We start from the raw sequence: 27011 nt of genomic DNA on the forward strand, positions 1-27011 counted from the left end.
GGAACAAGTTTGTATAGGTATTTCAAAGATGCCCAGAACTGAGCTAAACTTGGTATGTGTCCAACTCCTAGAAATATCTTCATGCCCCATCTCCCTTACTTCCAGCTAGTAAGGATCATATAATTCCTAACAAAGTTTTGACACAGATTCCCACATCGGGCATTCAGAACATATAGCACGTTGCTGTAAGAAAGCACATTCTCATTCAAAGTTGCAAGTTACTATGTAGGGACAAGTTTGTATAGGTATTTCAAAGATGCCCAGAACTGAGCTAAACGTTGTATGTCTCCAGCTCCTAGAACTAACTTCATGCCCCAACTCCCTTACTTCCAGCTTGTAAGGATCACATAATTTCTAACAAAGATTTGACACAGATTCCCAATTCGGGCATTCAGAACATATAGCACGTTGCTGTAAGCAAGGACATTCTCATTCAAAGTTGCAAGTTACTATGTAGGAACAAGTTTGTATAGGTATTTCAAAGATGCCCAGAACTGAGCTAAACGTTGTATGTCTCCAACTCCTAGAAATAACTTCATGCCCGATCTCCCTTACTTCCAGCTAGTAAGGATCACATAATTCCTAACAAAGTTTTGACACAAATTCCCAATTCGGGCATTCAGAACATATAGCACAATGCTGTTAGCAAGCACATTCTCATTCAAAGTTGGAAGTTACTATGTAGGAACAAGTTTGTATAGGTATTTCAAAGATGCCCAGAACTGAGCTAAACTTGGTATGTCTCCAACTCCTAGAAATAACTACATGCCCCATCTACGTTACTTCCAGCTAGTAAGGATCACATAATTCCTAAAAAATTTTGACACAGATTCCCAATTCGGGCATTCAGAACATATAGCACGTTGCTGTAAGCAAGCACATTCTCATTCAAAGTTGCAAGTTACTATGTAGGAACAAGTTTGTATAGGTATTTAAAAGATGCCCAGAACTGAGCTAAACTTCGTATGTCTCCAACTCCTAGAAATAACTTCATGCCCCATCTCCCTTACTTCCAGCTAGTAAGGATCACATAATTCCTAACAAAGTTTTGACACAGATTCCCACTTCGGGCATTCAGAACATGTAGCACGTTGCTGTAAGCAAGCACATTCTCATTCAAAGTTGCAAGTTACTATGTAGGAACAAGTTTGTATAGGTATTTCAAAGATGCCCAGAACTGAGCTTAACGTTGTATGTCTCCAACTCCCAGAAATAACTTCATGCCCCATCTCCCTTACTTACATCTAGTAAGGATCACATAATTTCTAACAAAGTTTTGACACAGATTCCCACTTCGGTCATTCAGAACATATAGCACGTTGCTGTAAGCAAGCACATTCTCATTCAATGTTGCAAGTTACTATGTAGGAACAAGTTTGTAAAGGTATTTCAAAGATGCCCAGAACTGAGCTCAACGTTGTATGTCTCCAACTCCTAGAAATAACTTCATGCCCCATCACCCTTACTTCCAGCTAGTAAGGATCACATAATTCCTAACAATGTTTTGACACAGATTCCCAATTCGGGCATTCAGAACATATAGCACGTTGCTGTAAGCAAGCACATTCTCATTCAAAGTTGCAAGTTACTATGTAGGAACAAGTTTGTATAGGTATTTCAAAGATGCCCAGAACTGAGCTAAACTTGGTATGTCTCCAACTCCTAGAAATAACTACATGCCCCATCTCCGTTACTTCCAGCTAGTAAGGATCACATAATTCCTAAAAAATTTTGACACAGATTCCCAATTCGGGCATTCAGAACATATAGCACGTTGTTGTAAGCAAGCACATTCTCATTCAAAGTTGCAAGTTACTATGTAGGAACAAGTTTGTATAGGTATTTCAAAGATGCCCAGAACTGAGCTAAACTTGGTATCTGTCCAACCTCTAGAAATAACTTCATGCCCCATCTCCCTTACTTCTAGCTAGTAAGGATCACATAATTCCTAACAAAGTTTTGACACAGATTCCCAATTCGGGCATTCAGAACATATAGCACGTTGCTGTAAGCAAGCACATTCTGATTCAAAGTTGCAAGTTACTATGTAGTAACAAGTTTGTATAGGTATTTCAAAGATGCCCAGAAGTGAGCTAAACTTGGTATGTCTCCAACTCCTAGAAATAACTTCATGCCCCATCTCCCTTACTTCCATCTAGTAAGGATCACATCATTCCTAACAAAGTTTTGACACAGATTCCCAATTCGGGCATTCAGAACATATAGCACAATGCTGTAAGCATGCACATTCTCATTCAAAGTTGCAAGTTACTATGTAGGAACAAGTTTGTATAGGTATTTCAAAGATGCCCAGAACTGAGCTAAACGTTGTATGTGTCCAACCTCTAGAAATAACTTCATGCCCGATCTCCATTACTTCCATCTTGTAAGGATCACATAATTCCTACCAAAGTTTTGACACAGATTCGCATTTCGGGCATTCAGAACATACAGCACGTTGCTGTAAGCAAGAACATTCTCATTCAAAGTTGCAAGTTACTATGTAGGAACAAGTTTGTATAGGTATTTCAAAGATGCCCAGAACTGAGCTAAACTTGGTATGTCTCCAACTCCTAGAAATAACTTCATGCCCCATCTCCCTTACTTCCAGCTAGTAAGGATCACATAATTCCTAACAATGTTTTGACACAGATTCCCACTTCGGGCATTCAGAACATATAGCACGTTGCTGTAAGCAAGCACATTCTCATTCAAAGTTGCAAGTTACTATGTAGGAACAAGTTTGTATAGGTATTTCAAAGATGCCCAGAACTGAGCTAAACGTTGTATGTCTCCAGCTCCTAGAAATAACTTCATGCCCCAACTCCCTTACTTCTAGCTTGTAAGGATCACATAATTCCTAACAAAGTTTTGACACAGATTCCCAATTCGGGCATTCAGAACATATAGCACGTTGCTGTAAGCAAGCACATTCTCATTCAAAGTTGCAAGTTACTATGTAGGAACAAGTTTGTATAGGTATTTCAAAGATGCCCAGAAATGAGCTAAACGTTGTATGTCTCCAACTCCTAGAAATAACTTCATGCCCCATCTCCCTTACTTCCATCTAGTAAGGATCACATAATTCCTAACAAAGTTTTGACACAGATTCCCAATTCGGGCATTCAGAACATATAGCACAATGCTGTAAGCAAGCACATTCTCATTCAAAGTTGCAAGTTACTATGCAGGAACAAGTTTGTATAGGTATTTCAAAGATGCCCAAAACTGAGCTAAACTTGGTATGTGTCCAACCTCTAGAAATAACTTCATGCCCGATCTCCATTACTTCCATCTAGTAAGGATCACATAATTCCTAACAAAGTTTTGACACAGATTCCCAATTCGGGCATTCAGAACATATAGCACGTTGCTGTAAGCAAGCACATTCTCCTTCAAAGTTGCAAGTTACTATGTAGGAACAAGTTTGTATAGGTATTTCAAAGATGCCCAGAACTGAGTTAAACTTGGTATGTGTCCAACTCCTAGAAATAACTTCATGCCCCAATTCCCTTACTTCCAGCTAGTAAGGATCACATAATTCCTAACAAAGTTTTGACACAGATTCCCAATTCAGGCATTCAGAACATATAGCACGTTGCTGTAAGCAAGCACATTCTCATTCAAAGTTGCAAGTTACTATGTAGGAACAAGTTTGTATAGGTATTTCAAAGATGCCCAGAACTGAGCTAAACGTTGTATGTCTCCAGCTCCTAGAACTAACTTCATGCCCCAACTACCTTACTTCCAGCTTGTAAGGATCACATAATTTCTAACAAAGATTTGACACAGATTCCCAATTCGGGCATTCAGAACATATAGCACGTTGCTGTAAGCAAGGACATTCTCATTCAAAGTTGCAAGTTACTATGTAGGAACAAGTTTGTATAGGTATTTCAAAGATGCCCAGAACTGAGCTAAACGTTGTATGTCTCCAACTCCTAGAAATAACTTCATGCCCCATCTCCCTTACTTCCAGCTAGTAAGGATCACATAATTCCTAACAAAGTTTTGACACAAATTCCCAATTCGGGTATTCAGAACATATAGCACAATGCTGTAAGCAAGCACATTCTCATTCAAAGTTGCAAGTTACTATGTAGGAACAAGTTTGTATAGGTATTTCAAAGATGCCCAGAACTGAGCTAAACTTGGTATGTCTCCAACTCCTAGAAATAACTACATGCCCCATCTCCGTTACTTCCAGCTAGTAAGGATCACATAATTCCTAACAAAGTTTTGACACAGATTCCCAATTCGGGCATTCAGAACATATAGCACGTTGCTGTAAGCAAGCACATTCTCATTCAAAGTTGCAAGTTACTATGTAGGAACAAGTTTGTATAGGTATTTCAAAGATGCCCAGAACTGAGCTAAACTTCGTATGTCTCCAACTCCTAGAAATAACTTCATGCCCCAACTCCCTTACTTCTAGCTAGTAAGGATCACATAATTCCTAACAAAGTTTTGACACAGATTCCCAATTCGGGCATTCAGAACATATAGCACGTTGCTGTAAGCAAGCACATTCTCATTCACAGTTGCAAGTTACTATGTAGGAACAAGTTTGTATAGGTATTTCAAAGATGCCCAGAACTGAGCTAAACGTTGTATGTGTCCAACATCTAGAAATAACTTCATGCCCCATCTCCCTTACTTCCAGCTAGTAAGGATCACATAATTCCTAACAAAGTTTTGAACACAGATTCAAAATTCGGGCATTCAGAACATATAGCACGTTGCTGTAAGCAAGCACATTCTCATTCAAAGATGCAAGTTACTATGTAGGAACAAGTTTGTATAGGTATTTCAAAGATGCCCAGAACTGAGCTAAACTTGGTATGTCTCCAACTCCTAGAAATAACTTCATGCCCCATCTCCCTTACTTCCAGCTATTAAGGATCACATAATTCCTAACAAAGTTTTGACACAGATTCCCAATTCGGGCATTCAGAGCACATAGCACGTTGCTGTAAGCAAGCACATTCTCATTCAAAGTTGCAAGTTACTATGTAGGAACAAGTTTGTATAGGTATTTCCAAGACGCCCAGAACTGAGCTACACTTGGTATGTCTGTAACTCCTAGAAATAACTTCATGCCCCATCTCCCTTACTTCCAGCTAGTAAGGATCACATAATTCCTAACAAAGTTTTGACACAGATTCCCACTTCGGGCATTCAGAACATATAGCACGTTGCTGTAAGCAAGCACATTCTCATTCAAAGTTGCAAGTTACTATGTAGAAGCAAGTTTGTATAGGTATTTCAGAGATGCCCAGAACAGAGCTGAACGTTGTATGTCTCCAGCTCCTAGAAATAACTTCATGCCCGAACTTGCTTACTTCCAGCTTGTAAGGATCACATAATTCCTAACAAAGATTTGACACAGATTCCCAATTTGGGCATTCAGAACATATAGCACGTTGCTGTAAGCAAGCACATTCTCATTCAAATTTGCAAGTTACTATGTAGGAACAAGTTTGTATAGGTATTTCAAAGATGCCCAGAACTGAGCTAAACGTTGTATGTCTCCAACTCCTAGAAATAACTTCATGCCCCATCTCCCTTACTTCCAGCTAGTAAGGATCACATAATTCCTAACAAAGTTTTCACACAGATTCCCACTTCGGGCATTCAGAACATATAGCACGTTGCTGTAAGCAAGCACATTCTCATTCAAAGTTGCAAGTTACTATGTAGGAACAAGTTTGTATAGGTATTTCAAAGATGCCCAGAACTGAGCTAAACGTTGTATGTCTCCAGCTCCTAGAAATAACTTAATGCCCCAACTCCCTTACTTCCAGCTTGTAAGGATCACATAATTCCTAACAAAGATTTGACACAGATTCCCAATTCGGGCATTCAGAACATATAGCACGTTGCTGTAATCAAGCACATTCTCATTCAAAGTTGCAAGTTACTATGTAGGAACAAGTTTGTATAGGTATTTCAAAGGTGCCCAGAACTGAGCTAAACGTTGTATGTCTCCCACTCCTAGAAATAACTTCATGCCCCACCCCCCCTACTTCCATCTAGTAAGGATCACATAATTCCTAAAAAGTTTTGACACAGATTCCCAATTCGGGCATTCAGAACATATAGCACAATGCTGTAAGCAAGCACATTCTCATTAAAAGTTGCAAGTTACTATGTAGGAACAAGTTTGTATAGGTATTTCAAAGATGCCCAGAACTGAGCTAAACTTGGTATGTGTCCAACTCCTAGAAATAACTTCCTGCCCCAACTCCCTTACTTCCAGCTAGTAAGGATCACATAATTCCTAACAAAGTTTTAACACAGATTCCGAATTCGGGCATTCAGAACATATAGCACGTTGCTGTAAGCAAGCAAATTCTCATTCACAGGTGCAAGTTACTATGTAGGAACAAGTTTGTATAGGTATTTCAAAGATGCCCAGAACTGAGCTAAACCTTGTATGTGTCCAACCTCTAGAAATAACTTCATGCCCCATCTCCCTTACTTCCAGCTACTAAGGATCACATAATTCCTAACAAAGTTTTGAACACAGATTCCCAATTCGGGCATTCAGAACATATAGCACGTTGCTGTATGCAAGCACATTCTCATTCAAAGATGCAACTTACTATGTAGGAACAAGTTTGTATAGGTATTTCAAAGATGCCCAGAACTGAGCTAAACTTGGTATGTCTCCAACTCCTAGAAATAACTTCATGCCCCATCTCCCTTACTTCCAGCTAGTAAGCATCACATAATTCCTAACAAAGTTTTGACACAGATTCCCACTTCGGGCATTCAGAACATATAGCACGTTGCTGTAAGCAAGCACATTCTCATTCAAAGTTGCAAGTTACTATGTAGGAACAAGTTTGTATAGGTATTTCGAAGATGCCCAGAACTGAGCTAAACGTTGTATGTCTCCAGCTCCTAGAAATAACTTCATGCCCCAACTCCCTTACTTCCAGCTTGTAAGGATCACATAATTCCTAACAAAGATTTGACACAGATTCCCAATTCGGGCATTCAGAACATATAGCACGTTGCTGTAAGCAAGCACATTCAAATTCAAAGTTGCAAGTTACTATGTAGGAACAAGTTTGTATAGGTATTTCAAAGATGCCCAGAACTGAGCTAAACGTTGTATGTCTCCAACTACTAGAATAACTTCATGCCCCATCTCCCTTACTTCCAGCTAGTAAGGATCACATAATTCCTAACAAAGTTTTGACACAGATTTCCAATTCGGGCATTCAGAACATATAGCACAATGCTGTAAGCAAGTACATTCTCATTCAAAGTTGCAAGTTACTATGTAGGTACAAGTTTGTATAGGTATTTCAAAGATGCCCAGAACTGAGCTAAACGTTGTATGTGTCCAACCTCTAGAAATAACTTCATGCCCGATCTCCATTACTTCCATCTAGTAAGGATCACATAATTCCAAACAAAGTTTCGACACAGATTCCCACTTCGGGCATTCAGAACATATAGCACGTTGCTGTAAGCAAGCACATTCTCATTCAAAGTTGCAAGTTACTATGTAGGAACAAGTTTGTATAGGTATTTCAAAGATGCCCAGAACTGAGCTAAACGTTGTATGTCTCCAACTCCTAGAAATAACTTCATGCCCCATCTCCCTTACTTCCATCTAATAAGGATCACATAATTCCTAACAAAGTTTTGACACAGATTCCCAATTCGGGCATTCAGAACATATAGCACGTTGCTGTAAGCAAGCACATTCTCATTCAAAGTTGCAAGTTACTATGTAGGAACAAGTGTGTAAAGGTATTTCAAAGATGCCCAGAACTGAGCTAAACTTGGTATGTCTCCAACTCCTAGAAATAACTTCATGCCCCATCACCCTTACTTACATCTAGAAAGGATCACATAATTTCTAACAAAGTTTTGACACAGATTCCAATTCGGGCATTGAGAACATATAGCACTATGCTGTAAGCAAGCACATTCTCATTAAAAGTTGCAAGTTACTATGTAGGAACAAGTTTGTATAGGTATTTCAAAGATGCCCAGAACTGAGCTAAACGTTGTATGTCTCCAACTCCTAGAAATAACTTCATGCCCCAACTGCCTTACTTCCAGCTAGTAAGGATCACATAATTCCTAACAAAGTTTTGACACAGATTCCCAATTCGGGCATTCAGAACATGTAGCACGTTGCTGTAAGCAAGCACATTCTCATTCAAAGTTGCAAGTTACTATGTAGGAACAAGTTTGTATAGGTATTTCAAAGATGCCCAGAACTGAGCTTAACGTTGTATATCTCCAACTCCCAGAAATAACTTCATGCCCCATCTCCCTTACTTCCATCTAGTAAGGATCACATAATTTCTAACAAAGTTTTGACACAGATTCCCACTTCGGGCATTCAGAACATATAGCACGTTGCTGTAAGCAAGCACATTCTCATTCAAAGTTGCAAGTTACTATATAGGAACAAGTTTGTAAAGGTATTTCAAAGATGCCCAGAACTGAGCTAAACGTTGTATGTCTCCAAGTCCTAGAAATAACTTCATGCCCCATCACCGTTACTTCGAGCTAGTAAGGATCACATAATTCCTAACAAAGTTTTGACACAGATTCCCAATTCGGGCATTCAGAACATATAACACGTTACTGTAAGCAAGCACATTCTCATTCAAAGTTGCAAGTTACTATGTAGGAACAAGTTTGTATAGGTATTTCAAAGATGCCCAGAACTGAGCTAAACTTGGTATGTCTCCAACTCCTAGGAATAACTTCATGCCCCATCTCTCTTACTTCCAGCCAGTAAGGATCACATAATTCCTAACAAAGTTTTGACACAGATTCCCAATTCGGGCATTCAGAACATATAGCACGTTGCTGTAAGCAAGCACATTCTCATTCAAAGATGCAAGTTACTATGTAGGAACAAGTTTGTATAGGTATTTCAAAGATGCCCAGAACTGTGCTAAACTTGATATGTGTCCAACTCCTAGAAATACCTTCATGCTCCAAGTCCCTTACTTCCAGCTAGTAAGGATCACATAATTCCTAACAAAGTTTTGACACAGATTCCCAATTCGGGCATTCAGAACATATAGCACGTTGCTGTAAGCAAGCACATTCTCATTCCAAGTTGCAAGTTACTATGTAGGAACAGGTTTGTATAGGCATTTCAAAGATGCCCAGAACTGAGCTAAACCTGGTATGTCTCCAACTCCTAGAAATAACTTCATGCCCCATCTCACTTACATCCAGCTAGTAAGGATCACATAATTTCTAAGAAAATTTTGAAACAGATTCCCAATTCGGGCATTCAGAACATATAGCACCTTGCTGTAAGCAAGCACATTCTCATTCAAAGTTGCAAGTTACTATGTAGGAACAAGTTTGTATAGGTATTTCAAAGATGCCCAGAACCGAGCTAAACGTTGTATGTCTCCAACTCCTAGAAATAACTTCATGCCCCATCTCCCTTTCTTCCATCTAGTAAGGATCACTTAATTTCTAAGAAAGTTTTGACACAGATTCCGAATTCGGGCATTCAGAACATATAGCACGTTGCTGTAAGCAAGCACATTCTCATTCAAAGTTGCAAGTTACTATGTAGGAACAAGTTTGTATAGGTATTTCAAAGATGCCCAGAACAGAGCTAAACCTTGTATGTCTCCAACTCCTAGAAATAACTTCATGCCCCATCTCCCTTACTTCCAACTAGTAAGGATCACATAATTCCTAACAAATTTTTGACACAGATTCCCAATTCGGGCACTCAGAACATATAGCACGTTGCTCTAAGCAAGCACATTCTCATTCAAAGTTGCAAGTTACTATGTAGGAACAAGTTTGTATAGGTATTTCAAAGATGCCCCGAACTGTGCTAAACTTTGTATGTCTCCAACTCCTAGAAATAACTTCATACCCCATCTCCCTTACTTCCAGCTAGTAAGGATCACATAATTCCTAACAAAGTTTTGACACAGATTCCCAATTCGGGCCTTCAGAACATATAGCACGTTGCTGTAAGCAAGCACATTCTCATTGAAAGTTGCAAGTTACTATGTAGGAACAAGTTTGTATAGGTATTTCAAAGATGCCCAGAACTGAGCTAAACTTGGTATGTGTCCAACTCCTAAAAATAACTTCATAGCCGAACTCCCTTACTTCCAGCTAGTAAGGATCACATAATTCCTAACAAAGTTTTGACACAGATTCCCAATTCGGGCATTCAGTACATATAGCACGTTGCTGTAAGCAAGCACATTCTCATTCAAAGTTGCAAGTTACTATGTAGGAACAAGTTTGTATAGGACTTTCAAAGATGCCCAGAACTGAGCTAAACTTGGTATGTCTCCAACTCCTAGAAATAAGTTCATGCCCCAACCCACTTTCTTCCAGCTAATAAGGATCACATAATTCCTAACAAAGTTTTGACACAGATTCCCAATTCGGGCATTCAGAACATATAGCACGTTGCTGTAAGCAAGAACATTCTCATTCAAAGTTGCAAGTTACTATGTAGGAACAAGTTTGTATAGGTATTTCAAAGATGCCCCGAACTGTGCTAAACTTGGTATGTGTCCAACTCCTAGAAATAACTTCAGGCCCCATCTCCCTTACTTCCAGCTAGTAAGGATCACATAATTTCTAACAAAGTTTTGACACAGATTCCCAACTCGGGCATTCAGAACATATAGCACGTTGCTGTAAGCAAGCACATTCTCATTCAAAGTTGCAAGTTACTATGTAGGAACAAGTTTGTATAGGTATTTCAAAGATGCCCAGAACTGAGCTAAACGTTGTATGTCTCCAACTCCTAGAAATAACTTCATGCCCCATCTCCCTTACTTCCATCTAGTAAGGATCACATAATTCCTAACAAAGTTTTGACACAGATTCCAAATTCGGGCACTCAGAACATATAGCGCGTTCCTGTAAGCAAGCACATTTTCATTCAAAGTTGCAAGTTACTATGTAGGAACAAGTTTGTATAGGTATTTCAAAGATGCCCCGAACTGTGCTAAACTTGGTATGTGTCCAACTCCTAGAAATAACTTCATACCCCATCTCCCTTACTTCCAGCTAGTAAGGATCACATAATTCCTAACAAAGTTTTGACACAGATTCCCAATTCGGGCCTTCAGAACATATAGCACGTTGCTGTAAGCAAGCACATTCTCATTGAAAGTTGCAAGTTACTATGTAGGAACAAGTTTGTATAGGTATTTCAAAGATGCCCAGAACTGAGCTAAACTTGGTATGTGTCCAACTCCTAAAAATAACTTCATAGCCGAACTCCCTTACTTCCAGCTAGTAAGGATCACATAATTCCTAACAAAGTATTGACACAGATTCCCAATTCGGGCATTCAGTACATATAGCACGTTGCTGTAAGCAAGCACATTCTCATTCAAAGTTGCAAGTTACTATGTAGGAACAAGTTTGTATAGGACTTTCAAAGATGCCCAGAACTGAGCTAAACTTGGTACGTCTCCAACTCCTAGAAATAAGTTCATGCCCCAACCCCCTTACTTCCAGCTAATAAGGATCACATAATTCCTAACAAAGTTTTGACACAGATTCCCAATTCGGGCATTCAGAACATATAGCACGTTGCTGTAAGCAAGCACATTCTCATTCAAAGTTGCAAGTTACTATGTAGGAACAAGTTTGTATAGGTATTTCAAAGATGCCCCGAACTGTGCTAAACTTGGTATGTGTCCAACTCCTAGAAATAACTTCAGGCCCCATCTCCCTTACTTCCAGCTAGTAAGGATCACATAATTTCTAACAAAGTTTTGACACAGATTCCCAATTCGGGCATTCAGAACATATAGCACTTTGCTGTAAGCAAGCACATTCTCATTCAAAGTTGCAAGTTACTATGTAGGAACAAGTTTGTATAGGTATTTCAAAGATGCCCAGAACTGAGCTAAACGTTGTATGTCTCCAACTCCTAGAAATAACTTCATGCCCCATCTCCCTTACTTCCATCTAGTAAGGATCACATAATTCCTAACAAAGTTTTGACACAGATTCCAAATTCGGGCACTCAGAACATATAGCGCGTTCCTGTAAGCAAGCACATTTTCATTCAAAGTTGCAAGTTACTATGTAGGAACAAGTTTGTATAGGTATTTCAAAGATGCCCCGAACTGTGCTAAACTTGGTATGTGTCCAACTCCTAGAAATAACTTCATACCCCATCTCCCTTACTTCCAGCTAGTAAGGATCACATAATTCCTATCAAAGTTTTGACACAGATTCCCAATTCGGGCATTCAGAACATATAGCACGTTGCTGTAAGCAAGCACATTCTCATTCAAAGTTGCAAGTTACTATGTAGGAACAAGTTTGTAAAGGTATTTCAAAGATGCCCAGAACTGAGCTAAATTTGGTATGTCTCCAACTCCTAGAAATAACTTCATGCCCCATTACCCTTACTTACATCTAGTAAGGATCACATAATTCCGAACAAATTTTGACACAGATTCCGAATACGGGCATTCAGAACATATAGCACGTTGCTGTAAGGAAGCACATTCTCATTCACAGTGGCAAGTTACTATGTAGGAACAAGTTTGAATAGGACTTTCAAAGATGCCCAGAACTGAGCTAAACATGGTATGTCTCCAACTACTAGAAATAACTTCATGCCCCAACTCCCTACGTCCAGCTAGTAAGGATCACATAATTCCTAACAAAGTTTTGACACAGATTCCCAATTCGGTCATTCAGAACATGTAGCACGTTGCTGTAAGCAAGCACATTCTCATTCAAAGTTGCAAGTTACTATGTAGGAACAAGTTTGTATAGGTATCTCAAAGATGCCCAGAACTGAGCTTAACGTTGTATGTCTCCAACTCCCAGAAATAACTTCATGACCCATCTCCCTTACTTCCAGCTAGTAAGGATCTCAAAATACCTAACAAAGTTTTGACACAGATTCCCAATTCTGGCATTCAGAACAGATAGCACGTTGCTGTAAGCAAGCACATTCTCATTCAAAGTTGCAAGTTACTATGTAGGACCAAGTTTGTAAAGGTATTTCAAAGATGCCCAGAACTGAGCTAAACTTGGTATGTCTCCAACTCCTAGAAATAACTTCATGCCCCATCACCCTTACTTCCATCTAGTAAGGATCACATAATTTCTAACAAAGTTTTGACACCGATTCCAATTCGGGCATTCAGAACATATAGCACGTTGCTGTTAGCAAGCACATTCTCATTCAAAGTTGCAAGTTACTATGTAGGATCAAGTTTGTAAAGGTATTTCAAAGATGCCCAGAACTGAGCTAAACTTGGTATGTGTTCAACCTCTAGAAATAACTTCATGCCCCAACTCCCTTACTTCCAGCTAGTAAGGATCACATAATTCCTAACAAATTTTGACACAGATTCCCAATTCGGGCATTCAGAACATATAGCACGTTGCTGTAAGCAAGCACATTCTCATTAAAAGTTGCATGTTACTATGTAGGAACAAGTTTGTATAGGTATTTCAAAGATGCCCAGAACTGAGCTAAACTTGGTATGTCTCCAACTCCTAAAAATAACTTCATGCCCCATCTCCCTTACTTCCATCTAGTAAGGATCACATAATTCCTAACAAAGTTTTGACACAGATTCCCAATTCGGGCATTCAGAACGTATAGCACGTTGCTGTAAGCAAGCACATTCTCATTCACAGTTGCAAGTTACTAGGTAGGAACAGGTTTGTATAGGTATTTCAAAGATGCCCAGAACTGAGCGAAACTTGGTATGTCTCCAACTCCTAGAAATAACTTCATGCCCCATCTCCCTTACTTCCATCTAGTAAGGATCACATAATTCCTAACAAAGTTTTGACACAGATTCCTAATTCGGGCATTCAGAACATATAGCACGTTGCTGTAAGCAAGCACATTCTCATTCACAGTTGCAAGTTACTATGTAGGAACAAGTTTGTATAGGTATTTCAAAGATGCCCAGAACTGAGCTAAACTTGGTATATGTCCAACTCCTAAAAATAACTTCATAGCCGAACTCCTTTACTTCCAGCTAGTAAGGATCACATAATTCCTAACAAAGTTTTGACACAGATTCCCAATTCGAGCATTCAGCACATATAGCACGTTGCTGTAAGCAAGCACATTCTGAGTCAAAGTTGCAAGATACTGTGTAGGAACAAGTTTGTATAGGTATTTCAAAGATGCCCAGAACTGTGCTAAACTTGGTATGTGTCCAACTCCTAGAAATACCTTGATGCCCAAACTCCCTTACTTCCAGCTAGTAAGGATCACATAATTCCTAACAAAGATTTGACACAGATTCCCAATTCTGGCATTCAGAACATATAGCACGTTGCTGTAAGCAAGCACATTCTCATTCAAAGTTGCAAGTTACTATGTAGGAACAAGTTTGTATAGGTATTTCAAAGATGCCCAGAACTGAGCTAAACTTGGTATGTCTCCAACTCCTAGAAATAACTTCATGCCCCATCTCCCTTACTTCCATCTAGTAAGGATCACATAATTTCTAAGAAAGTTTTGACACAGATTCCCAGTTCGGGCATTCAGAACATATAGCACGTTGCTGTAAGCAAGCACATTCTCATTCAAAGTTGCAAGTTACTATGTAGGAACAAGTTTGTATAGGTATTTCAAAGATGCCCAGAACAGAGCTAAACGTTGTATGTCTCCAACTCCTAGAAATAACTTCATGCCCCATCTCCCTTATTTCCAACTAGTAAGGATCACATAATTCCTAACAAATTTTTGACACAGATTCCCAATTCGGGCACTCAGAACATATAGCACGTTGCTGTAAGCAAGCACATTCTCATTCAAAGTTGCAAGTTACTATGTAGTAACAAGTTTGTATAGGTATTTCAAAGATGCCCAGAACTGAGCTAAACGTTGTATGTCTCCAACTCCTAGAAATAACTTCATGCCCCATCTCCCTTACTTCCATCTAGTAAGGATCACATAATTCCTAACAAAGTTTTGACACAGATTCCCAATTCGGGCACTCAGAACATATAGCACGTTGCTGTAAGCAAGCACTTTCTCATTCAAAGTTGCAAGTTACTATGTAGGAACAAGTTTGTATAGGTATTTCAAAGATGCCCCGAACTGTGCTAAACTTGGTATGTGTCCAACTCCTAGAAATAACTTCATACCCCATCTCCCTTACTTCCAGCTAGTAAGGATCACATAATTCCTAACAAAGTTTTGACACAGATTCCCAATTCGGGCATTCAGAACATATAGCACGTTGCTGTAAGCAAGCACATTCTCATTGAATGTTGCAAGTTACTATGTAGGAACAAGTTTGTATAGGTATTTCAAAGATGCCCAGAACTGAGCTAAACTTGGTATGTGTCCAACTCCTAAAAATAACTTCATAGCCGAACTCCCTTACTTCCAGCTAGTAAGGATCACATAATTCCTAACAAAGTTTTGACACAGATTCCCAATTCGGGCATTCAGTACATATAGCACGTTGCTGTAAGCAAGCACATTCTCATTCAAAGTTGCAAGTTACTATGTAGGAACAAGTTTGTATAGGACTTTCAAAGATGCCCAGAACTGAGCTAAACTTGGTATGTCTCCAACTCCTAGAAATAAGTTCATGCCCCAACCCCCTTACTTCCAGCTAATAAGGATCACATAATTCCTAACAAAATTTTGACACAGATTCCCAATTCGGGCATTCATAACATATAGCACGTTGTAGTAAGCAAGCACATTCTCATTCAAAGTTGCAAGTTACTATGTAGGAACAAGTTTGTATAGGTATTTCAAAGATGCCCCGAACTGTGCTAAACTTGGTATGTGTCCAACTCCTAGAAGTAACTTCATGCCCCATCTCCCTTACTTCCAGCTAGTAAGGATCACATAATTTCTAACAAAGTTTTGACACAGATTCCCACTTCGGGCATTCAGAACATATAGCACGTGGCTGTAAGCAAGCACATTCTCATTCAAACTTGCAAGTTACTATGAAGGAACAAGTTTGTATAGGTATTTCAAAGATGCCCAGAACTGAGCTAAACGTTGTATGTCTCCAACTCCTAGAAATAACTTCATGCCCCATCTCCCTTACTTCCAGCTGGTAAGGATCACATAATTCCTAACAAAGTTTTGACACAGAATCCTAATTCAGGCATTGAGAACATATAGCACACTGCTGTAAGCAAGCACATTCTCATTCAAAGTTGCAAGTTACTATGTAGGTACAAGTTTGTATAGGACTTTCAAAGATGCCCAGAACTGAGCTAAACTTGGTATGTCTCCAACTCCTAGAAATAACTTCATGCCCCATTTCCCTTACTTCCACCTAGTAAGGATCACATAATTCCTAACAAAGATTTGACACAGATTCCCAATTCGGGCATTCAGAACATATAGGACGTTGCTTTAAGCAAGCACTTTCTCATTCCAAGTTGCAAGTTACTATGTAGGAACAAGTTTGTATAGGTATTTCAAAGATGCCCAGAACTGAGCTAAAGTGCGTATGTCTCCAACTCCTAGAAATAACTTCATGCCCCATCTCGCTTACTTCCAGCTAGTAAGGATCACATAATTCCTAACAAACTTTTGACACAGATTCCCAATTCGGCCATTCAGAACATATAGCACGTTCCTGTAAGCAAGCACATTCTCATTCAAAGTTGCAAGTTACTATGTAGGAACAAGTTTGTATAGGTATTTCAAAGATGCCCAGAACTGAGCTAAACTTGGTATGTGTCCAACTCCTAGAAATAACTTCATGCCGCATCTCCCTTACTTCCATCTAGTAAGGATCACATAATTCCTAACAAAGTTTTGACACAGATTCCCAATTCGGGCATTCAGAACATATAGCACATTCTGTAAGCAAGCACATTCTCATTCCAAGTAGCAAATTACTATGTAGGAACAAGTTTGTATAGGTATTTCAAAGATGCCTAGAACTGAGCTACACGTTGTATGTCTCCAACTCCTAGAAATAACTTCATGCCCCGTCTCCCTTACTTCCATATAGTAAGGATCACATAATTTCTAACAAAGTTTTGACACAGATTCCCAATTCGGGCATTCAGAACATATAACACGTTGCTGTAAGCAAGCACATTCTCATTCAAAGTTGCAAGTTACTATGTAGGAACAAGTTTGTATAGGAATTTCAAAGATGCCCAGAACTGAGCTAAACTTGGTATGTCTCCCACTCCTAGAAATAACTTCATGCCCCATCTCCCTTACTTCCAGCTAGTAAGGATCACATAATTCCTAACAAAGTTTTGACACGGATTCCCAATTCGGGCATTCAGAAGATATAGCACGTTCTGTAAGCAAGCACATTCTCATTCAAAGTTGCAAGTTACTATGTAGGAACAAGTTTGTATAGGTATTTCAAAGATGCCCAGAACTGAGCTAAACGTTGTATGTCTCCAACTTCTAGAAATAACTTCATGCCCCATCTCACTTACTTCCAGCTAGTAAGGATCACATAATTCCTAACAAAGTTTTGACACAGATTCCCAATTCGGGCATTCAGAACATATAGCACGTTGCTGTAAGCAAGCACATTCTCATTCAATGTTGGAAGTTACTATGTAGGAACAAGTTTATATAGGACATTCAAAGATGCCCAGAACAGACCTAAACTTGGTATGTCTCCAACTCCTAGAAATAACTTCATGCCCCATCTCCCTTACTTCCAGCTAGTAAGGATCACATAATTCCTAAGAAAGTTTTGACACAGATTCCCAATTCGGGCATTCAGAACATATAGCACGTTGCTGTAAGCAAGTACATTCTCATTCCACGACGCAAGTTACTATGTAGGAACAAGTTTGTATAGGTATTTCAAAGATGCCCAGAACTGAGCTAAACGTTGTATGTCACCAACTCCTAGAAATAACTTCATGCCCCGTCTCCCTTACTTCCATCTAGTAAGGATCACATAATTTCTAACAAAGTTTTGACACAGATTCCCAATTCGGGCATTCAGAACGTATAGCACGTTGCTGTAAGCAAGCACATTCTCATTCAAAGTTGATAGTTACTATGTAGGAACAAGTTTGTATAGGTATTTCAAAGATGCTCAGAACTGAGCTAAACGTTGTATATCTCCAACTCCTAGAAATAACTTCATGCTCCGTCTCCCTTACTTCCATCTAGTAAGGATCACATAATTCCTAACAAAGATTTGACACAGATTCCCAATTCGGGCATTCAGAACATATAGGACGTTGCTTTAAGCAAGCACTTTCTCATTCCAAGTTGCAAGTTACTATGTAGGAACAAGTTTGTATAGGTATTTCAAAGATGCCCAGAACTGAGCTAAAGTGGGTATGTTTCCAACTCCTAGAAATAACGTCATGCCCCATCTCCCTTACTTCCAACTTGTAAGGATCACATAATTCCTAACAAAGTTTTGACACAGATTCCCAATTCGGGCATTCAGAAATTATAGCACGTTGCTGTATGCAAGCACATTCTCATTCAGAGTTGCAAGTTACAATGTAGGAACAAGTTTGTATAGGTATTTCAAAGATGCCCAGAACTGAGCGAAAGTGAGTATGTCTCCAACTCCTAGAAATAACTTCAGGCCCCATCTCCCTTACTTCCATGTAGTAAGGATCACATAATTCCTAACAAAGATTTGACACAGATTCCCAATTCGGGCATTCAGAACATATAGCACGTTGCTTTAAGCAGGCACCTTCTCATTCCAAGTAGCAAGTTACTATGTAGGAACAGGTTTGTATAGGTAATTCAAAGATGCCCACAACTGAACTAAACTTGGTATGTCTCCAACTCCTAGAAATAACTCCATGCCCCATCTCCCTTTAATGCAGCTAGTAAGGATCACATAATTCCTAACAAAGTTTTGACACAGATTCCCAATTCGGGCCTTCAGAACATATAGTACGTTGCTGTAAGCAAGCCCTTTCTCAATCAAAGTTGCAAGTTACTATGTAGGAACAAGTTTGTATAGGTATTTCAAAGATGCCCAGAACTGAGCTAAACGTTGTATGTCTCCAACTCCTAGAAATAACTTCATGCCCCATCTCCCTTACTTCCAGCTAGTAAGATTCTCATAATTCCTAACAAAGTTTTGACACAGATTCCCAATTCAGGCATTCAGAACATATAGCACGTTGCTTTAAGCAAGCACATTCTCATTCAAAGTTTCAAGATACTATGTAGGAACAAGTTCGTATAGGACTTTCAAAGATGCCCAGAACTGAGCTAAAGTGGGTATGTCTCCAACTCCTAGAAATAACTTCAGGCCCCATCTCCCTCACTTCCAGCTAGTAAGGATCACACAATTCCTAACAAAGTTTTGACACAGATTCCCAAATCGGGCATTCAGAACATATAGCAGGTTGCTTTAAGCAAGCACCTTCTCATTCCAAGGGGCAAGTTACTATGTAGGAACAAGTTTGTATAGGTATTTCAAAGAAGCCCAGAACTGAGCTAAACATGGTCTGTCTCCAACTCCTAGAAATAACTTCACGCCCCATTTCCCTTACTTCCAACTAGTAAGGATCACATAATTCCTAACAAAGTTTTGACACAGATTCCCAATTCGGGCATTCAGAACATTTAGCACGTTGATTTAATCAGGCACTTTCTCATTCCAAGTAGCAAGTTACTATGAAGAAACAAGTTTGTATAGGTATTTCAAAGATGCCCAGAACTGAGCTAAACTTGATATGTCTCCAACTCCTAGAAATAACTTCATGCCCCATCTCACTTACCTCCAGCTAGTAAGGATCATATAATTCCTAACAAAGTTTGGACACAGATTCCCAATTCGGGCATTCAGAACATATAGCACGTTGATTTAAGCAAGCACATTCTCATTCAAAGTTTCAAGTTACTATGTAGGAACAAGTTCGTATGGGACTTTCAAAGATCCCCAGAACTGAGCTAAAGTGGGTATGTCTGCAACTCCTAGAAATAACTTCAGGCCCCATCTCCCTCACTTCCAGCTAGTAAGGATCACAAAATTCCTAACAAAGTTTTGACACAGATTCCCAATTCGGGCATTGAGAACATATAGCACCTTGCTTTAAGCAAGCACTTTCTGATTTCAAGTAGCAAGTCACTATGTAGGAACAAGATTGTATAGGTATTTCAAAGAAGCCAAGAACTGAGCTAAAGTTGATATGTCTTCAACTCCTGGAAATAACTTCATGCCCCATCTCCCTTACTTCCAGCTAGTAAGGATCACATAATTCCTAAGAAAGTTTTGACACAGATTCCCAATTCGAAATTCAGAACATATAGCACGTTGCTTTAAGCAAGCACTTTCTCATTCCAAGTAGCAAGTTGCTATGTAGGAACAAGTTTGTATAGCTATTTCAAAGATGCCCAGAACTGAGCTAAACTTGGTATGTCTCCAACTCCTAGAAATAACTTCATGCCCCATCTCCAGTACTTCCAGCTAGTAAGGATCACATAATTCCTAACAAAGTTTTGACACAGATTCCCAATTTGGGCATTCAGAACATATAGAACATTGCTTTAACCAATCACTTTCTCATTCCAAGTAGCAAGTTACTATGTAGGAAAAAGTTTGTATAGGTATTTCAAAGATGCCCAGAACTGAGCTAAACTTGGTGTGTCTCCAACTCATAGAAATAACTTCAGGCCCCATCTCCCTCAATCCAGCTAGTAAGGATCACATAATTCCTAACAAAGTTTTGACACAGATTCCGAATTCGGGCATTCAGAACATATAGCACGTTGCTTTAAGCAAACATTTTCTCATTCCAAGTAGCAAGTTACTATGTAGGAACAAGTTTGTATAAGCATTTCAAAGATGCCCAGAACTGTGCTATACTTGATATGTCTCCAACTCCTAGAAATAACTTCATGCCCCATCACCCTTACTTCCAGCTAGTAAGGATCACATAATTCCTAACAAAGTTTAGACACAGATTCCCAATTCGGGCATTCAGAACATGTAGCACGTTGCTTTAATCAAGCACTTTCTCATTCCAAGTACCAAGTTACTATGTAGGAACAAGTTTGTATAGGTATTTCAAAGATGCCAAGAACTGAGCTAAAGTGGGTATGTCTCCAACTCCTAGAATTAACTTCATGCTTCATCTCCCTTACTTCCATCTAGTAAGGATCACATAATTCCTAACAAAGTTTTGACACAGATTCCCAATTCGGGCATTCAGAATATATAGCACCTTGCTGTATGCAAACACTGTCTCATTCCAAGTAGCAAGTTACTATGTAGGAACAAGTTTGTATAGCTATTTCAAAGATGCCCAGAACTGAGCTAAACTTGGAATGTCTCCAACTCCTAGAAATAACTTGATGCCCCATCTGCCTTACTTCCATCTAGTAAGGATCACATAATTCCTAACAAAGTTTTGACACAGATTCCCAATTCGGGCATTCAGAACATATAGCACGTAGCCTTAAGCAAGCACTTTCTCATTCCAAGTAGCAAGTTACTATGTAGGAACAAGTTTGTATAGGTATTTCAAAGATGCCCAGAACTGAGCTAGACTTCGTATGTCTCCAACTCCTAGAAATAACTTCATGACCCATCTCCCTTACTTCCAGCTGGTAAGGATCACATAATTCCTAACAAAGTTTTGACACAGATTCCCAATTCGGGCATTCAGAACATATAGCACGTTGCTGTAAGCAAGCACATTCTCATACAATGTTGGAAGTTACTAGGTAGGAACAAGTTTATATAGGACTTTCAAAGATGCCCAGAACTGACCTAAACTTGGTATGTCTCCAACTCCTAGAAATAACTTCATGCCCCATCTCCCTTACTTCCAGCTAGTAAGGATCACATAATTCCTAACAAAGTTTGGACACAGATTCCCAATTCGGGCATTCAGAACATATAGCACGTTGCTGTAAGCAAGCACATTCTCATTCAAAGTTCAAGTTACTATGTAGGAACAAGTTTGTCTAGGTATTTCAAAGATGCCCAGAACTGAGCTAAACGTTGTATGTCTCCAACTCCTAGAAATAACTTCATGCCCCGTCTCCCTTACTTCCAGCTAGTAAGGATCACATAATTTCTAAAAAAGTTTTGACACAGATTCCCAATTCGGGCATTCAGAACATATAGCAAGTTGCTGTAAGCAAGCACATTCTCATTCAAAGTTGATAGTTACTATGTAGGAACAAGTTTGTATAGGTATTTCAAAGATGCTCAGAACTGAGCTAAACGTTGTATGTCTCCAACTCCTAGAAATAACTTCATGCCCCGTCTCCCTTACTTCCATCTAGTAAGGATCACATAATTCCTAACAAAGATTTGACACAGATTCCCAATTCGGGCATTCAGAACATATAGGACGTTGCTTTAAGCAAGCACTTTCTCATTCCAAGTTGCAAGTTACTATGTAGGAACAAGTTTGTATAGGTATTTCAAAGATGCCCAGAACTGAGCTAAAGTGGGTATGTCTCCAACTCCTAGAAATAACTTCATGCCCCATCTCCCTTACTTCCAGCTAGTAAGGATCACATAATTCCTAACAAAGTTTTGACACAGATTCCCAATTCGGGCATTCAGAACATATAGCACGTTGCTTTAAGCAAGCACCTTCTCATTCCAAGTAGCAAGTTACTATGTAGGAACAAGTTTGTATAGGTATTTCAAAGGTGCCCAGAACTGAGCTAAACTTGGTATGTCTCCAACTCCTAGAAATAACTTAACGCCCCATCTCACTTACCTCCAGCTATTAAGGATCACATATTTCCTAAGAAAGTTTTGACACAGATTCCCAATTCGGGCATTCAGAACATATAGCACGTTGCTTTAAGCAGGCACTTTCTCATGCCAAGTAGCAAGTTACTATGTAGGAACAAGTTTGTATAGGTATTTCAAAGATAACGAGAACTGAGCTAAACTTGCTATGTCTCCAACTCCTAGAAATAACTTAACGCCCCATCTCACTTACCTCCAGCTATTAAGGAATACATATTTACTAAGAAAGTATTGACACAGATTCCCAATTCGGGCATTCAGAACATATAGCACGTTGCTTTAAGCAGGCACTTTCTCATGCCAAGTAGCAAGTTACTATGTAGGAACAAGTTTGTATAGGTATTTCAAAGATAACGAGAACTGAGCTAAACTTGCTATGTCTCCAACTCCTAGAAATAACTTCAGGCCCCATCTCCCTTACTTCCAGCTAGTAAGGATCACATAATTCCTAACAAAGTTTTGACACAGATTCCCAATTCGGGCATTCAGAACATATAGCACGTTGCTTTAAGCAAGCACTTTCTTAATCCAAGTAGCAAGTTACTATGTAGGAACAAGTTTGTATTGGTATTTCAAAGATGTCCAGAACTGAGTTAAAGTAGGTATGTTTCCAACTCCTATAAATAACTTCAGGCCCCATCTCCCTCACTTCCAGCTAGTAAGGATCACAAAATTCCTAACAAACTTTTGACACAGATTCCCAATTTGGACATTCAGAACATATAGCACGTTGCTTTAAGAAAGCACTTTCTCATTCCAAGTAGCAAGTCACTATGTAGGAACAGGTTTGTATAGGTAATTCAAAGATGCCCACAACTGAGCTAAACTTGGTATGTCTCCAACTCCTAGAAATAACTCCATGCCCCATCTCCCTTAAATCCAGCTAGTAAGGATCACATAATTCCTAACAAAGTTTTGACACAGATTCCCAATTCAGGCATTCAGAACATATAGTACGTTTCTGTAAGCAAGCACTTTCTCAATCAAAGTTGCAAGTTACTATGTAGGAACAAGTTTGTATAGGTATTTCAAAGATGCCCAGAACTGAGCTAAACGTTGTATGTCTCCAACTCCTAGAAATAACTTCATGCCCCATCTCCCTTACTTCCAGCTAGTAAGAATCACATAATTCCTAACAAAGTTTTGACACAGATTCCCAATTCTGGCATTCAGAACATATAGCACGTTGCTTTAAGCAAGCACATTCTCATTCAAAGTTTCAAGATACTATGTAGGAACAAGTTCGTATAGGACTTTCAAAGATGCCCAGAACTGAGCTAAAGTGGGTATGTCTCCAACTCCTAGAAATAACTTCATGCCCCATCTCCCTCACTTCCAGCTAGTAAGGATCAGACAATTCCTAACAAAGTTTTGACACAGATTCCCAATTCGAGCATTCAGAACATATAGCAGGTTGCTTTAAGCAAACATTTTCTCATTCCAAGGAGCAAGTTACTGTGAAGAAACAAGTTTGTATAGGTATTTCAAAGATGCCCACAACTGAGCTAAACTTTGTGTGTCTCCAACTCCTAGAAATAACTTCATGCCAAATCTCACGTACCTCCAGCTAGTAAGGATCATATAATTCCTAACAAAGTTTGGACACAGATTCCCAATTCGGGCATTCAGAACATATAGCACGTTGCTTTAAGCAAGCACATTCTCATTCAAAGTTTCAAGTTACTATGTAGGAACAAGATCGTATGGGACTTTCAAAGATCCCCAGAACTGAGCTAAAGTGGGTATGTCTGCAACTCCTAGAAATAACTTCAGGCCCCATCTCCCTCACTTCCAGCTAGTAAGGATCACATAATTCCAAACAAAGTTTTGACACAGATTCCCAATTCATGCATTCAGAACATATAACACGTTGCTTTAAGCATGCACTTTCTCATTCCAAGTAGCAAGTTATTATGTAGGAACAAGTTTGTATAGGTATTTCAAAGATGCACAGAACTGAGCTACACTTGGTGTGTTTCCAACACCTAGAAATAACTTCAGGCCCCATCTCCCTTACATCCAGCTAGTAAAGATCACATAATTTGTAAAAAAGTTTTGACACAGATTCCCAATTCGGGCATTCAGAACCTATAGCACGTTGCTCTAAGCAAGCACTTTCTCATTCCAAGTAGCAAGTTACTATGTAGGAACAAGTTTGTATAGGTATTTCAAAGATGCCGAGAACTGAGCTAAACTTGCTATGTCTCCAACTCATAGAAATAACTTCAGGCCCCATCTCCCTCACTTCCAGCTAGTAAGGATCACATAATTCCTAACAAATATTTGACACAGATTCCCAATGCGAGCATTCAGAACATATAGCACTTTTCTTTAAGCAAACATTTTCTCATGCCAAGTAGCAAGTTACTATGTAGGAACAAGTTTTTATAGCTATTTCAAAGATGCCCAGTACTGAGCTAAACTTGGAATGTCTCCAACTCCTAGAAATAACTTCATGCCCCATCTCCCTTACTTCCAGCTAGTAAGGATCACATAATTCCTAACAAAGTTTTGACACAGATTCCCAATTCGGGCATTCAGAACATATACCACATTGCTTTAAGCAAGCACTTTCTCATTCCAAGTAGCAAGTTACTATGTAGGATCAAGTTTGTATAGGTATTTCAAGGAAGCACAGAACTGAGCTAAACGTAGTATGTCTCCAACTCCTAGAAATAATTTCATGCCCCATCTCCCTTACTTCCAGCTAGTAAGGATCACATAATTCCTAACAAAGTTTTGACACAGATTCCCAATTCGGGCATTCAGAACATATAGCACGTTACTGTAAGTAAGCACATTGTCATTAAAAGTTGCAAGTTACTATGTAGGAACAAGTTTGTATAGGTATTTCAAAGATAACGAGAACTGAGCTAAACTTGCTATGTCTCCAACTCCTAGAAGTAACTTCATGCCCTATCTCGCTTACTTCCATCTACTAAGGATCACATAATTCCTAACAAAGTATTGACTCAGATTTCCAAATCAGGGATTCAGAACATATAGCACGTTGCTTTAAGCAAGCACTTTCTCATTCCAACTAGCAGGTTACTATGTAGGAACATGCTTGTATAGGTATTTCAAAGATGCCCAGAACTGAGCTAAACTTGGTATGTCTCCAACTCTTAGAGTTAACATCATGCCCCATCTCCCTTACTTCCAGCTAGTAAGGATCACATAATTCCTAACAAAGTTTTGACACAGATTCCCAATTCGGGCATTCAGAACATATAGCACGTTGCTTTAAGCAAGCACTTTCTCATTCCAAGTAGCAAGTTACTATGTAGGAACAAGTTTGTATAGGTATTTCAAAGATGCCCAGAACTGAGCTAAACTTGGTATGTCTCAACTCCTAGAAATAACTTCATGCCCCATCTCCCTTACTTCCAGCTAGTAAGGATCACATAATTCCTAACAAAGATTTGACACAGATTCCCAATTCGGGCATTCAGAACATATAGCATGTTGCTTTAAGCAAGCACATTCTGATTCAAAATTGCAAGTTACTATGTAGGAGCAAGGTTCTATAGGACTTTCAAAGATCCCCAGAACTGAGCTAAACTTGGTATGTCTCCAACTCCTAGAAATAACTTCATGCCCCATCTCCCCTGCTTACAGTTAGTAAGGATCACATAATTCCTAACAAACTTTTGACACAGATTCCCAATTCGGGCATTCAGAACATATAGCACGTTGCTGTAAGCAAGAACTTTCTCATTCAAAGTTGCAAGTTACTATGTAGGAGCAAGTTTGTTTAGGACTTTCAAAGGTCCCCAGAACTGAGCTAAACTTGTTATGTCTCCAACTCCTAGAAATCACTTCATGCCCCATCTCCCCTGCTTACAGTTAGTAAGGATCACATAATTCCTAACAAACTTTTGACACAGATTCCCAATTCGGGCATTCAGAACATATAGCACGTTGCTTTAACAAGCACTTTCTCATTCCAAGTAGCAAGTTACTATGTAGGAACAAGTTTGTATAGGTATTTCAAAGATGCCCAGAACTGAGCTAAACTTGGTATGTCTCAACTCCTAGAAATAACTTCATGCCTCATCTCCCTTACTTCCAGCTAGTAAGGATCACATAATTCCTAACAAAGTTTTGACACAGATTCCCAATTCGGGCATTCAGAACATATAGCACGTTGCTTTAAGCAAGCACTTTTTCATTCCAAGTAGCAAATTACTACGTAGGAACAAGTTTGTATAGGTATTTCAAAGATGCCCAGAACTGAGCTAAACTTGGTATGTCTCAACTCCTAGAAATAACTTCATGCCCCGTCTCCCTTACTTCCAGCTAGTAAGGATCACATAA

Source organism: Diceros bicornis, chromosome 17 (genome assembly GCF_020826845.1).
Source record: "Diceros bicornis minor isolate mBicDic1 chromosome 17, mDicBic1.mat.cur, whole genome shotgun sequence".
Taxonomy (NCBI): domain Eukaryota; kingdom Metazoa; phylum Chordata; class Mammalia; order Perissodactyla; family Rhinocerotidae; genus Diceros; species Diceros bicornis.